This window comes from Melanotaenia boesemani, chromosome 17 (assembly GCF_017639745.1).
Source record: "Melanotaenia boesemani isolate fMelBoe1 chromosome 17, fMelBoe1.pri, whole genome shotgun sequence".
Lineage (NCBI taxonomy): Eukaryota > Metazoa > Chordata > Actinopteri > Atheriniformes > Melanotaeniidae > Melanotaenia > Melanotaenia boesemani.
The window spans coordinates 6,829,847-6,846,201 of NC_055698.1; the positions used below are offsets into that span (position 1 = coordinate 6,829,847).

Genomic DNA, 16,355 nt, shown 5'->3' on the forward strand with positions numbered 1-16,355 from the left:
GATCCCCAGAATAGCTTTCTGAGTCAGGATTGTTAAATTAAATATGATTTCCCACAACAAAGAACTTCCTTTTTCTTTTCACCAAAATGTTTGAACTCACACAAGCTCTGCTACCTGGCTGCTGAGAGAAAAGGATGATTATGTAAACTCCATAAGGGAACGAGTGGCAGGTTGACGCTGCAGACAAAACAAACCCACGTGATCCCCTCCCCTAAGGTGAGGGAAGTCAGAAGAGCACATCTACTTAAAATGAAAAGCACACAAAGAGAAACTGGTATCTTTTCAGCTTTTTAAACTATGTAAGTTTGCTCAAACCATATAAAAAATCCAGTTAACTTTTCCTAAGTTCAAACTATCTATGAACATAAAATCTTTATTGTTTTTTCTTTGAAAAGCCTCTATCAGTATATTTACTTTATTGCTCCCTTTTACTGTTACATTATGCTCTATAGTCAGTAATTGCCCCTGATGATCAGAAATGTAAATAAATAAATAATTCACTCAGACAAGGATGATTTCCAGTCCCTGAGTTCCACACTACTGAACACATTGTGCTGCAGGTGCTTTATACTTGACTTTATCTAATGACTCCATGTATCATTGTGTCTTTTCATGCAACTTGTAGGCCATAATCTCCCCTGATGGCATGACATGATTGAAGAGATGAGCTCGGATAGAAGGCAAGCTGGGAATTCGGTAGAGTTTAAAAGAGAATTCCTCATGAATTTTAATGGATGAATAATGATTTACCACTCTGCTTGTGAAATCATGAGGGCTGCTTTTCTAAAGTATGGATATGGACTTCACAAGACAAGTGAGTTACTCAACAGTGCTAGAACTACAAGTTATTGCATGATGTTGCACTTAGTTGCATTATGGGGAATGTAGGCTTTTCTGTATCTTTTCAAGTCCCAGATGTATAGAAGTTGATTACAACACTGAAGGCACAATTATTAGGAAGGAGTATTTAGATGTTGTTATGCACAGTTTTTTCAATTATTTTCCAATTCCAAACCATATAAATCTTAATGCTTATTATATTTGATCTGATATGTGTTTGTGTGTGAAGTGAGTACATGGCCCAAAGTGATTAACACCTAATGAAATAATTAAATGCCTTTCAGACAGATGAAACTCTTGTGAAATAGCTAAGCTATTGATGTGTGATTAAGTCATCTAGATTTAGTCACCAGGGTCAGAAAAACACACAGAGAAGAAAAGGTGCAAATTATTTGTGAAAACCTGAGAAATTTTTAACTTGAATTCCATCCTCTTCCATTATCACCATATTCCAAAGCTGCAGCATACCTGGAGAGTAGAAGTAGGTATCAAAGCCATAGTCAAGGTTAAAAACAGGCTGAAACACAAACACTGATTTCCATTCTGAGTCTTTAATATTGAGCCAAGAATTACCTGGTGGAACAGATGGATACAGCCATCCTGGGTCACTAGTGGACTCAGGGCAGTACTTAGAGTCGCGCCCTAGCAAGTATCGACTGATACCATGAAAGAAGAGCATGAAAATCTACTCTCAAACCTCCTGCCATTTTCTAAAAGTTACTTTTTCAAGCAGCTTTGCATGGAAAGGGACACAGCATTGAATGTGGTCATAATATTAAAGCATCTCTGAACTTTGGCTTCGGGATCCCTTAATTCACCTTCTGTCTAGGGTCCTGTCTCTGAGCTCTCTCCAGCCATTGAAAATCAATCAGATGTTTACTCTTATCTCTTGCTCTGTCAAATTCCATCTTTCTTATCCTCGCTTAATGTCCTCTTGGGCTTCTTTGCTGAATCAGCCATTGTGCGTGTCCAAACTGCCAGTGTATTGAGAGCCAGTTGCAGGGACGTGATGCAGTGCCGTAAAGCAACATGCAGCTGTCATGTGATGCTCCGGACGAACACAAGGTTGTAAAACAAAGTTTTTCAGTCCCGGAAGCTGCAGGGCAACAGTAGGTCCAAGAATGCGCCATAAAAACCAGTCAGGAGCACACAGGAAGGTCTCATGTAGAAATGCAGGCAGTATTGCTTTATTACAAGACAATGCTCCATCACATGTATCCATCAATGCTTGTCTAGCTGGAAAAGGCCATAAGAAATATCAGATTACTGGGCCTCATGTTTATTTTGATTTAAAATCCTGTTGAGGACTTCTGCATCCTCGTCAAATGTGGGTTTTACAACAAGAGAAAACATATTTAACAAAAACTGAAAGAGCAGTTTGTGGTAAGTCCACCCTCATTACTTTCAAAGGAATCAAGAGCGTCAGTAGCAGCCAGGTGTTCCAGATCAATGCACTTGACTAACTGATCGTAATCAGTGTGAACACCTCTATAAAAGAAGAAGTTTTAGCAGTTTCTTGCTCTGAAGCATTTAAGAGTGTTTATTCAAAGGTGAAATTACATCAGCGATGATCTTAGAGAAGCTGTTGTTACCACACATCAGTTTGAGAAGAGTTATGAGGCCATTTCCAGTTTAGAGTCCATCAGTCCACACAAAGAAAGATTATTCAGTGGAAAACATTTAAAACAATACTTAATTTTCCCAGGAGTGGACATCCCAGCAATTTCATTTCAAGGTCAGGCAGTAAAATCCTCAGAGAAACTGAAAAAAAAAAGTCAAAGAGTTACGTCTCAGTCTCTCCAGGCTTCAGTCACTATTTCTAGCAGGAGACAGAACATAGTGTTAGAGACACTTTGATCCTCAAATACAACAAAAGTTACATTTAGACTGCAAGCATGTAGGAAATCACAGGCACCAGTCACTACATTGTATAAATCAGAAGGTTTTTGACATGAACTGCTGGTTAAGAACCAAAGACAATCATATGTCTGTTCTGTTTAAGCTGTTCATATGAAAGTGTCTTGGCTGAAGTCGCATGGTGTCTTCATCTTACTTTCTTTAGGACAGAATCATGCAGGATAATGATTATTCTTCTTGCCAGCAACTGTCAAGCACGATGGTGGAGGGCTGATTATTTGGGTTCATTTTGCAGAGACAGGACCTGAACAGCTTGCAGTCATTGAGTGAATCCTTTGTATACTGTAGTGGAGAAAACTTTCTCCTCTAAAATACCAAAGTGCACAGTCAAACCTGAGGCCATATTTCTGACAGCTAAAACTTAGCTGACACTGGGTTACATAATAGGCCAATGATCCCAAACACAGCAGCAAATCTACAACACAATGACTGAAAAAGGAAAAGAAACATCAAGGTGTTGAAATGATTCAGGGAAAATCCAGGTCTGAATCTGACTGAAATTGTGTGGTGGGACCTTCAAAGAGCTGTGCATAAACAAATGCTGCAAACTTCAATGAACAGATAGAACATTAGCCATATTTACATGGACATTATTCAGAGGATCCACCTCCAGTGATAAGCTGGTCACTGGAGGAGGAGGACAAAAATGTACTTCCAGACATGGCTTACCAGTCATTGCAGTTTGAAGTGAATTTTAAAGTTGTTTCCTAATTAGTTTTCCTTTCAAAATATTGACATTTGGCTGCACATTTCTAGAAGATATTTTGTCCCTGTGCAAGTGCAAAAACTGATGTTTAGAAAGGCTATTAACCCAATGTTAGCATGAAGTTGCAGAGCTAATCTAGTTATGTGATAGAACTAGATTATTTTGAAGAAAATGTGCAGAAACCATGTTATATGTAGTTTTCAGTGTATTTAGGATCTATACAATAGCTCAGTTAATCACTAAAAAAAACCAAAAAAACCAAACAAACAAACAAAAAAAAAAAAAACTACAAAGATGCTCTTGGAGCTACATGATCCAGTTTCATTTAAACAGGAGGCTAGCATGGCTGCTAGTTGATTTGAAAAAAAAAAGATGAAAATATGGAGAAATATAGGCTCCAACCTTGCAGCAAATTTCACATCTAGCTGCTCCAAAAACGGAGAACAAAAGAGAAAGCTGGGATTTTTTTTTCTCCTTGTAATGTATTTACCTAATAATAAATCACCCAGTGATCGATGCTGGAAGATGATGGATTGACTGAATATCTATTCCATAATAATTAGGTAGTGTAAAATGCTTCCAGGTAACTTGAACAAGACATAGCTAAATGAGTAACTATCTCCTGAAGGATTTCTAAAAATCAATTAGATTCCCCCTCTTCTAGAAAATGCTTAACTGTGCTTGCTTTAGTACAAAGATGTCAGAGTTCACAGCCACATGCTGAAGGGCAGTTTCTCCAACCAGCACAGTCCTTGAAAACAAGAAAACAAGCGTTTTGTGTTTGCTTAGTTTATTCTGACCCTGAAAACTGCTTCAGTTGAAAACCAGCCCAGAGTCTGTGTCATGTCAGCACACTGGCAGCTTTAACCTGAAGCTGTTAGCAGGGCACTTTTACTCCCATCACTACTTTAGCACCAGCCAGACTCCTACAGTTTTGTTTCTGTGCTGTCTTTCTTCTGAGTCCACTCTTTCTGTTGACATACCAGACTGGTATTTTAGAGACACTCCAGCCAGTTAAGGCAGCTGGTGGAGGACAGAACCACACCTTCTAGATCAGCTGGGTGTGTCTGACACTCAATAGGCTGGTTGAGACCACAATGCAAATACAGTGCATGCCACCCATTACTGGTAATTATTGTAGGTTGGATTAAGAGATGGGGAGTGTTTATGCGTTTGTGTTACTAAACATATTGCCATAAATGAGCTTTTATTTTAGTTTACATGACTGAAAATCAACTTATAAAAGCATCAGTCACGTGTTTTGTTCATCACATTGTAAATTTGTAGAACAAAATGACAAAACAAATAGAACTACGAGCTTATCACATTACAGAGAGAAGAGATGGATGACAGACACTCCCCTGATGCTGTGAAATTGCGCTGAAGCAGCGGGCGGTTTGTCAGAGCGCAGCGCACCGGCGGAGCGCGCAGTTCCGGACGCACCAGTCCGAGCGGAGCGGAGCGACCACACTCCCGCAGCCTGACACCTGCTCTGATCCGCGCTCTCTCTTTCACAAACACATACACACATACACTCATCCACAACATCCGCCACATCGTCTCAGATGGAGCGAGAAGGACTCAGGCGGATGTGGAGAAACAATTCCACCTTTTCTGCGGACAGATGATCGATTTTAAAGCGAGCTTTTCCAGACGAGCATTTTGACAAAAAGACTTTAATAACAATTGAAACTCCGCACGCGGAGTGAGAGCTAAGGTTTTTAAAATTATTCCCTTTAACAAATGTCCCACACCGTCTGCGAGGAAAACTTAAAGGCATGTTGCACACAGAGGAGCACGATGGTGCGAGCATGCTGAAACGGATGGACACAAGCTCACCAACACATCAGGTAAGTCTGCTCACTCATTTTTCTTTTTTGTTTATTTACTTATTTTATTATTGCTTTAGTGGAACTACAATTTTAAAAAGAGTTTGGAGTCTCAAATAAGAGAACAACCAAACACTGAGCGCACACATCTACGGCTTACATCGCGTTTTGAAATATCACAAACGTGACTAACTGCCTTTTTGTTACTGCAACATCCCATTTGTTTTCCTTGGGAGGTTGTAAAGTGGAATAGTGGTTCCAATTAATGCCGTCATAATGTCTTCCCATCATGTGTTTTAATCCATTGGGGACCTCCAGAAGGGTCTCATAGGTACTCCCCTCCTGCTCTAGTATTACACTAATCCTATTTGGGGCACTACACTCTGTTTGCCTTCACAATTCAGACATATTAAATCATCACTTTTAGTGCTCAGCACGGCAGCTCTCAGCACTTTTAATCTGATCAGATTCGTGTTAGAGAAGTGATGTGCAGCTTCCTCCTAAGGTTACCTTTCAGAAAGATTGTCAATACAGAGTTACATTTTAGTAAAGGAGTTAAATCATGAGTGGATAAAAGACTTTTTACTTTCCTGTATGGAGCTGTCAGTACTTTCCAGTGCAGGGATTGTAAATTACATAGGCAGAACTTCCTTTTTGCAGCTGAAGAGGAGTAAACAGGAGCATAGAAGATAGAAAACTGCTGCTCTGTTACAGTGGTTTGGCAAGGGAACATAATGAGAATACTCTTCCTGTGTTTGTAAGCAGACTTTTGTTCCTCTATATGTGCCACTGTGATCTTGTCTCCATCCTAATAATGGCACTTTCAGATAAACATCATATTCTCTGCTTTCAGCCTCGTACCTTGCAGCAGTTTATTCGTCCCATTATCTCTTCTTCCCAGACTTGGACTCTTCACATCAGCTGATTGACACTCAGACTGTGCACAGGTTTAATTTTCTGTCAGATTGTTTGAAGGGCAGCACTAAAGTGATGTTTCAGAGACTTGAATATTTAGTTCCCTGAAAGCTGACTTATGAAATCTCAGTGGTGTGTTTAAAAGAACTGTGAGATAATAGATGTGAGAAAAGAGACTCAAGTCAGTTTCATTTATATAGTGTCTCAAGAAACAATTGGGGTAAATAAATATTAGGGATATCCTGATTGATTGTGGTCTAAATCACATTTCTTTTGACTGATGTGTATTGCGATCACTGAGTAGACCTTAAATAATATGGTTATTGTTTTAAGTCATCCATCCCTTAATCCATAGAAGGAAGCTAAGAAGTCTACAGGGTGCAGAAACCTAAAGTGAGAGGTGATGGACATTCTGGGCAGGATGTTGGTCCATCACAGAGCCATCACAGACACAGCATGAGATGGGGGCTGCCATCTTTTATTCAGCCTTTTCTCAAAGAAGATAGGATAAAAACATCATCAAAGAGAAACTGAATAGGAAGGAATAGAAAAATAAACACTGCGGGCAACTTGGTTGGATGAAACCAGTGATACCAGCAGGAAGGTTTGACAGAGACAGAACACAGAGGATACAGGAGGTACAGATAAGCACGAGATACAGGAGAGAGATGGCACAAATTGAAGGACATGAGCATGTGCATGGAGAGAGGAAAAAACAAAACAAGATGAGAGGTGCTCTGAGTATTTTTTGTCTAAAGCAGGATAAATAAGGAACGGGTCAGGGTTATGTTAATCTGTAGAGCTTTAAGTTAATGTTAGCAGAAGGTGATGCAAAAACATGTTTCAATAAGATGTTACATGTCACAAAAGACCTTCTTTCTGGCAGTGTTTATCTGCAACACCTCAGGAGACTTCACACTTTTCTACCTAATATAAGCATAAATCTGAATGTGAGGCACAGCACTGGTTTATTCTGAAAACTGTTCTTTATTTTTGTTATGATCTGGATTTGTCTTATACAGCAAACATGAGTTTAAACAGCCTAAACAACGTTGGGAATGTGGTGAAGCAGGAAACTAGTTCAGGGGACCTTTTTCACTGCTGCACCATTAAACCTGCCTGCAGCAGAGTGGCTGTGTTACTGGAGATGTTGGGCTGTGAAAATGGATGGAGACAGTTTAGAAAGTGCAGTTGTAGAGATGTTTAAGCTAAAATTGATACACACATACAAAAAAAGCTGCTATGTTGTCTGTTTTGGTTTTAAAGAGTCGGACATGGACCAAACAATTTACTGTAAACGCTGTTGAGCTAAAATTGTCTCCAGAGCCACAAGGAATTCCATGAATATATAAAAATAAGATCGCCACCCTCCATATCCTCAAGTGAGACTTCTCATAACAACACAATGGGCTATTTTTATTCAACCAGCTACATTTATTCTTCTCTCAATCGATGGAAAATCTGATTAACACCCAGGTATACATGGAAAAAAGTGGTCAGATACAGTGGAACCAGTATAATTTTGAGCGCTGCTTACAAACTTTATTTGAAAGAACCATTTAGCGTTTTCTGTTTCTGCACATAAAATGGCAAAATTTTCATATAAGCCCTAAAAATTAGGAAAAAAAGAAGAAACCCATTGAAACGATACAAACAACGTATGATTATTTCATCAATTGACACATATCTGTGAGTGGAAATAACACACCCCTGCACCCTTGAATTGTAAACACAGTCTTTAAAATGTCTTTACAAGTTAAACCAGTTCTGCATCATCAGTACATTTTAGCAAAATGCGGTTAATCATCAATAAACAGCTTTAAAAATCTATAAAGTCTTAGATTAAAAGAAACAGGTTATGCAGTTAGTTCCCTGCAGTAGGTTTAGTTTATGTTTATTTGTTTATTTGTCATATGCAGGTTCAACACAAGGTCAACAATGCAATGAAATGCTTAGGAGGAGAAGAACCATTAGACTCGCTAAAAGAATCAAGAAATACTAGTAGCATGCAATAATAATACATGGCAAAATATTTAAAAAATACAAGAGAAAATACAAGAGAAATAAGTAAACAATATAGTAAAAAATAATTAAATACAATAATTTTGTATTGCACATGGTTTAGTATTGCAGGTAGGTTGGTAGGTTGTTGCTGACGGTGATTCTGCTGCATCATAAATAGGCTGTTTCCGGTTCAGAAACGCCTCAGAAACACCATTACTTTCCAACCACGTGATTTAAAAGGCTTCAAGGCAAGTATCCTGAAATCCCATTTACCACCTTCATGTTATCAAGAATGTTTACATTTCTAAAAAAGTTAGGACGAATGGAGCTGAAAGAAAATAGTTGCTGAGAGTTTATTCATTGTAGTATGACAGAGTTTAAACTTTTAGAGTTTAGTAGCCTGCTCCTTTTTTATGCAGAGCTGTAGAAAACACTGTAACCTTTAATGAGCGGTTTGTGCTCCAAGTGCATATCCATTTCTATTACATCATCTTTCCTTTTACTGCCTGACACTGGAGCTTGAAACTTGTCCAGAGAAACTAAGCGGGGTCCACTTATCTGCTGTTTTCTTTCTTGAAAATGGCCTAACATCTCCTTTATTGGAAGTGCCTGTGCATTTTAATGAAATCTATGCCCATTGTTAGCTCTGTTCCTATCAAAAGCCACCCATACCGCTTTGACACTGTAAAGAAACATCTTTAGACATCACTGTGATTAGTGTTGGAGGGTCCGATCCCCTCAGACACATTACTGGCTTCGCTCCATGTCCTCAGTCTATTCAGCCAAAGCAAAGCCCACATTGAACAGAACGTCCGTGCCAGTATATTTGTATGCTTTTAGAATCCGTTAATAATGCGCTTTGGGTTAAAGACAGTCAACCCATTTAGTACATTTATAATTCATACAACAGAAAGCAGGCCTCGCTTCTTCTCCATTTTCAGTCATGAACATTAGATATTGAATCAATAATAAAGCTCCTCTCTGCAGGGAGACAGAACCTCTGAACAAAATCACCAGTCCCCATGACTCATAGTCTAATAGGCACTCTCCACCTCTCCCCATCACAGCTGTACATATGTAATTATTCTTTGATAAGTACTCCTTCTGTAATTATTGTGGTTCAAAAGAGACATTTTACGTCATTCTAGGTTATGAAATAATTTTCTCTCCACTGACAGTTGAAAGTGATTGTGTAATTGTTCTCATATTTTTGAGTAAAGTCATTAAAAATCAGTTGAATTTAGCAGACGGTCAGGTGATAGTTCAGTGTCATGTAGAACCAAACAGACGTCTGCCTTGGGCCTCAAACAAGTATGAAGATTAAGTGCATTTGGTAAGGCGGATGTTTCAGTGATGCATGGGGCTGCTGATTTATGCAGAGTCATGTAAATTCTGTTTGCTTGAGCAACTGGTGGCAGGAGAACAGCGCTGGTTTGAGAGTGCTCTCCAAGCTTCGGGTATTGATGCAGAAAAAGAAACAATTCACTTTGGACTTTTTTTTTTTTTTACCAGCAGTTTTAACACAGCCACTGTTTGAAATACAGCAAAACAAAAAAAGTCAAACCTCTGAGCTGTTAACAGAAAAAAAAAGTTTAAATCAGCACCTTCACACACATTTCTACAACTAAAATCACTTGTAACAGACAACTTGTTGCATTAAAATGCTTCATTAGAGTTTTAATAACTTAACTGGGAAGTACATATGCAACAAAGATTAAAACATAAACCAGTGCAAAATGTTTCCTTTAAGAGAAACAAACCCCAATTCCAGTGATGTTGGAACACAGTGTAAAATGTAAAACCCGAATACAGTGATTTGTAAATCCTTTTCACTGTATATCCAATTGAATACATAAAAGAGACAATATTTAATGTTCAAAATGAAGATGGGAATAAAAGGCAATGAAAGACTGAGAAGGCTGATTGCGAGAAAATAAAACAAAAAAAAACCCATTTAGAACATTTCACTAGTAAACAGGTTGATTGAAAACTGGGTGTCATGATTAGATATAAAAGGAGCACCTCTGAGTCTCAAGCAATGATGAGGTGAGGTTCACAACTTTGGGAAGAACTGTGTTAGTAAATAGTCCATCAGTTTAACAACATTTCTTAACATAAAATTGCAAAGAACTAGTTTCAAGGCCGAAAACCAACATTATGTCTGATCTTTGGTCCTTCACTGCATTAGAAACCGTCATCATTCGGTAAAGGATGCTACCTCCTAGTGTTCAGGAACACTTTAGTTTACTGAACACTAGGAGGTAGCAGCCATCATCAGTTAACGCAGTTCACCACGTCTACAGGTGTAAGTTAAAACTGCACCAGAAAAGTGAGAGCCATATGTCAATAACACTCAGAAACGCCACCGGTTACCCTGGGCCCAGACTAATCTGAGATGGACTGATGCATCGTGTAAAGTGTGCTGTGCTGTCCACATTTCAGATTATTTTTGGAAATCATGGATGTTGAGGAAAAGGACCATCCCAACTGTTATCAAGTTAAAAGCATTGGTGATGGTGTGGGGTTGTGTTAGTGCCCATGGCACGGGCAACTTCCACATCTGTGAAGGCACCATCACCCCTGTGGTCCATCGAGCGCAGTTGCGCCGCAGAGCAACTGTTTAGCTGCTTTGCGGCTGATCGCGACAACTCCAGTCAGTCAGAGTGCTTCCACCAAGCGCACCATGCAGTGTTTCTGAAGCGCTGTGGCGCTCTGCTTCTTTAAAAATATCTGGCTGTTCTGTTTGCTGTTCTGTTTTTGCTGTTATTTCTTGGAATACGCGTCAATTTAGTGCAGAGCGGATTGTTCAGTCAGGAAGTCAGTCGATAAAAAGCAAAGTTTACCCGGTCGATTTTAGAAATAAAACACTACGACTTTGGATCATGTTTTACACTGAAACATCAACATTACATTACATCACAGGCACCAAGCCACGAGGGGGGGGGGGGGGTCTCACAAGATTTTTTACACTATGGGCAATGAGACGTTTATCTTGAAGGTGGAAAATGACACAATTTTGTTTGACACCACACATCCCTTGTATAAAGAAATAAACAGCAAGCATGTGAGACCCAGTCGAACTGGCTAAATAACCTTTTGCTGCTGTATTGTTCAATTTAAATGCCCATAAATGCACCAACTATGGCAATGTTGCAATTCTCATATGATCAAGAGAACTGGAGAGTCCAGCCGTGGCATGAGGTGCTTTGGTCTGAAATGAAAGCTCGGTGTTGCCGCGCCGCAACGTTTTAGCGTTCGGTGGAACAGAGGGGTTAATGCTGAGATGTACATACAGGTTTTGGAGCAACATATGCTGCCATCCAATCATGTAGCACATCATGAAGCTTAAAATATGAAAATGCAGACTCTGGACTGTTGAGCAGCTGAAGTACAAGAATGGGAAAGAATTCCACCTACAGAGCTTCAACAATTAGTGTCCACTCTGTGTATCCCCGGTGTTTAATTTCAGCTGATCAAAGATCTTTTGATCAGGGTGCTGTATGGACAACCCCCCCCCCCCCCCCCCCCCCCCCCCCCCTTCATGTCTTGTGATCTTCAGATCTGTTTTTTCTCTTTTTTTAAGAAGAGTTTTTAGCATCTCTGGGCTTTATTTGAAAGCTGCTTGATAGGAAACAAGCTGATGCCACACAGCCAAGGTCTGCAAGCCAGGACTTAAACCTGGGGCCGCTGGGTCAGGGGATCAGCCTCTGTACTTGGGGCACGTAAGCTTGAGATTGTTTGGAGGATGATTAACAGCAATGACAGACCCAGACCAGACATTTCAGCTTTACTCAGGCTTTTAGTGGGCTGAATGAAAATGTTAACGCAAATTAAATTTATAAAAAAATAAATAAATTAGATTTGCTTGAAAATTATATTCACCAGTCCTGAAGAAAATGGTCTGGATGTAAGCTCCATCAACATCCCAGCAGCCAGCAGAATTCTCCCAGAATTATCTTGGGAGAAATCTGAAAATGATTAAATACAAATTAAACTGAAAAGCAACAGATGCTAAGACTCCCAGCCAAAGACAGACATTTGTAAAAAGATTGGCCTTCATTTCCCACCAGGAAGTAGACACTGGTACTTGACTGCATTGCCAGAGATCTGTAGCCTTTCAGCAAGGTCAAGAAGCCATGATTCAAGATTAGTTACTGGTGTGCAGCCATTCGGGCATGAGCTTTAACAAAGGAGGCGAATTCAGAGGAGCTCAGAATGAAAGCGGAATAAATGTGAACTTTTATGGCTGAATTCAGAATATAAAGGGAACTCTTAATCTTAATCTTGCACACCATTGTGGCTGTTGCTTTTCATGGCGGATGATTCATGTCATATCACATGAACGCTGCCATATTATTTCAGTTCTACCATTGACTGTAACAATAGTACATTTTTAAGATGTGGACTTGTTACCCACTTTCAGATGAGACTGGGTTGCCGGTGGTTTTAGTGTCATTGCTGATCTTAGGACTTCCTAGGACTAACCTGTGGCCTTCATAGATATTTTCCCCAGTTTTCTGTTGCCTAAAGCCTGGTACAAACATAACAATTTTTGGGCTGTTTTTGTCCCGATTTTACCTCTTCCCAACCTTGGATGGCAAACGCCTGATCATCGTGAGATTGTCCAATTAACATTTGGTCTGTGGTGTGTTACGAGTCGATTTGTCCTGATAATCCACTCCGAAACGGGTCGTAGCTGTCAAGGAATATTGAACATGTTCAATATTTTAAGCCAGTTTCTTAGGAATGTCAACGACTTGTGCATTCTGACTGCGTGGATGGTGACGTGGTACGGAATGTAGCCAATCAGAGAGCAAGCTGGCTGGGGAACAAGGAAGTAAATGAAGTCCATGTTCACACCATCTCCAGTTTGTTACTTTTTTCAGTTCTGGCTTTTTCTCTTAACAATAGTCCCAAGACCACCATCATTCACTCGTCCTATATATCCTCTTCCATGCTGTGTGTTGTGTTTTCCAATTATTACTATCTTTCTTCTTCTTCATTTTTTGACGGTTGTTGCTATGGTTCTTCTTCTACATTTCGACGTTTGTCCGGCTCGGAGGACTAGATTGTAGATGAGTTGCGTGACAGCATCGTCATGTGCGTGTTGTTCTGTGATTAGATTATCGGAGCACACCACACACAGTACAATCAAAACTGTTTAATGCCTGATTTTTTCATCTTTATGTGTGAGGTCTTGAACCGATAAAAAATCTCGTAAGATTAAAAAAATCCTTGTGTGTACCAGGCTTAAAGTAAAGACAAACCACACACACATTTCTCATACTTAACCTGCATTTCCCTGAAGCCAAAATGCTCTTTAATTAGAACTAAGGATATTAAATTTACCACATAAAGTAAGAAAATATGTGTTTTGCTGGTTATTTCTTTGTTGTAACAATGCATCTGGGCAATAAGTCTTATATCGTTGGAAAGCTTGTTTATTTTCCTGAATTGGGTGATTGAAGTCTGAAGAAACAACACCTATTTTCTTTGTTTTACTAACAGGGGCCTGAGTAGCATTTGGATTATTCTTCAATAATAGGAATAAATGGTTAAATTGCCAGTATGTCTTGTTTGTTCAGACTTCAATCATCTAATCCAATAAACAACACAAAATAAAAGTCAGCAGCAGAAAAAGCTGTATGGCATTGGCAGAGAAGATTTGGCAAGTTTTTCATGGGTGCAACCCACATACTCAACTCTGCAGCTCACACTCAAAATACATTGTTCTCCGCAAATGTGGCTCCATTTAAAAGGAAAACAACAGGCTTAAGAATGGCACAAGGTTTATTGTCAGGAAGCATAACAAACACTTATTTCCTTACCTTTTGTGCTAAGTTTACATAAAACCAAGCAAACATTCAGATGCAGTGTTGCTGCAAATACTTTAAATTTTCATTTATTTGGTCATACATGTCGGATATCTATCACACATCAGGCCTTACGTGACATTTCATTCCTCTGTAGTTTGATTGCCTCCTGTATAGCTTTGATTTATTCTCTCTTTGCTTTGAAGCCACCCCGAGGTTCAGTGTCATAAACTCCTCCTGTCAGAAGCACTTTGCAGAGTTGCTGTAGAGGTGCCGCTCTCTGAACCCCCTCCCCCGTAGAGAGTGACCTGCTTCGAAATGATTGGCCTCCCAAAGGAAGAACAAACTCTTGAGGATAGCTCGAGGGGTCCCAGTCTTGATTTGTTGTGATGATGTGCCGAGCCTTCTTACATGCTCTCTGCTGCCTCTTGCCTAGTTCCGCCATGTAAACTGTGTCTGCACGTAACCATGTCGAATGAAGCAAAAAGATGATTTTTGTGATGCTTATTGTAAAATGTATGCAGTAAGACTAACACACTGATCACACTGTTCTGGTGCAGCAAGAAGAGCGAGGAATCTGGCATCTAAAACTCCATCAAAGCCCCCTAACAGCAGATGGTCATAATTTACAAGAAAAAATGTCTTTCAAATCCTGTTTACGTTGGTTTTTACTAGATCAAAGGTAATGTTCCAATTACAGAAGACCATAGTGTATGAGTTCTATCCTTGAACAAAGTGGCTGCGACATTTCTATTAAATATGCATGAGGGAAAATCATTTTACAAGAGGTTCCACTTCTTCATGTCTTGTTACTTGGTCTTTTTTTGCCACTAAGTCTAACATTTATTTTCTTTTGCTGTAGCCTCTGAAATATTTTCATAACTAAAAACAAAAGTTATTGCACACACTGAAAGCAACATGGTGTGGATTTGTTTTACAGTTGTACATTTTATGACCTGCATTTTTAAAAACAAAACAATATGTAATGCTTACAGGACTCTCGGAATATAGGTTAGTTTTTTGTCTTGGGACAAAGTCTGTTTTGAATAATAGATTGTGTGTCTGTGGGAAATGAAAAATGGATAAACCTTTTCTAAGCTGATTAAACATTGAAAGTATGTCTAATTTGTTGTACAAAGCAGCTGATACACTGGCTCATATTAGCCTCTGTGAGCTGTGGTTAGGTCTACATGGTGGTGTAGGTGGTAAACTGAGCTTTGTTTGTTTGGAAAACCGCATGTCAATTTGCATACAACTAGATTTTAAGGAAACTTTTTATTTAATTTGTGTGTAGAGGTCTTAGACACTCAGATGAAATATTATACATTTGACATTGTAGGAATAGTCATCTGATGGCCAATGAGCCTCATTAGTTTCCTCCAGTTTTTATTATATGGCACTCTTATCCCCTCAGAGATCAATACAGTTATCCAGGCTCTAAATGAACTTAAATCACCAGCCAATCAGAATAACCTTAGCAAAATTACTTTTGGGGAAAATGAGCCAGATTATAGGGCAATTAAATCACACATGTTGCTTTAAATAGCTGTGACATATTATCTTGAAAATGTCAAAGACAACATCCACCCAATGAGCCTCATTCACCAAAATCTTGTTACGAATCTTTAATTTGTTTTTAAGTTGTACTTAGTAAGTTTTTTACAAAAACCATCCATCAGATTCAGGAACATGTTCGTAGATTACAAAGTTATTTTATCTTTCCTCTTAGATTAGTGAATACTAATATCTCTTAAATTGAAAGGAAGGACCATCTAGCGCTACTTTGCAGAAGTAAACACTATAAAAAAGTTCATAGAAGGACTTACAGGTCGACTTATAAGGCTTACAGGCCGTGTGCAAACAGACAGAAATGGAGGTTAGACAAACAAGGAAAATAACAGAATGCAAAAAGAATGAAAACACAAAAAAGCTAAAAGCTTATTCAGAACTCTGCTGCTCGAGTCCTCACTAAGACCAAGAAAGAGGACCACATCAGTCCAGCTCTGAGCTCTTACACTGGCTGCCTGTTCGTCTAAGGAAAGACTTTAAAGTTCTGCTTCTGGTCTATAAAGCTCTGAATGGTTAAAGACCCACCTGTTCTCTGCTGCATTTCAATAGGTTTTATTTAAAAATTTCAAATCTGCATCCGTTTCTTTTAAGCTTTAAATTTAAACTAGATCATGTTTTAATACTGCTTTTGCCACGGTGCAGCGCAGGTGAGGACCAGGTAACAGGACTCAGGCAGCCCGGGGAACACATGACGGGGAAACACGACAGATTGTCTGGCAAAAGAAAACGGAAACAAAGGGGTATAAAATACACTGAGGAATA

The 16,355-nt window shown here is 39.2% G+C and overlaps 1 protein-coding gene across 1 annotated transcript in view; it reads left to right on the forward strand.

Annotated features, from left to right (window-relative positions):
- Positions 1-4,877: 4,877 nt before the first annotated feature.
- kcng2 (potassium voltage-gated channel, subfamily G, member 2) overlaps positions 4,878-16,355 on the forward strand; it is a 56,408-nt gene continuing 44,930 nt past the window's right edge. The window contains exon 1 of the mRNA XM_041967331.1: positions 4,878-5,313. The gene's annotated coding sequence lies outside the window, so the exon portion shown is untranslated. The remainder of the gene's footprint in view (positions 5,314-16,355) is intronic.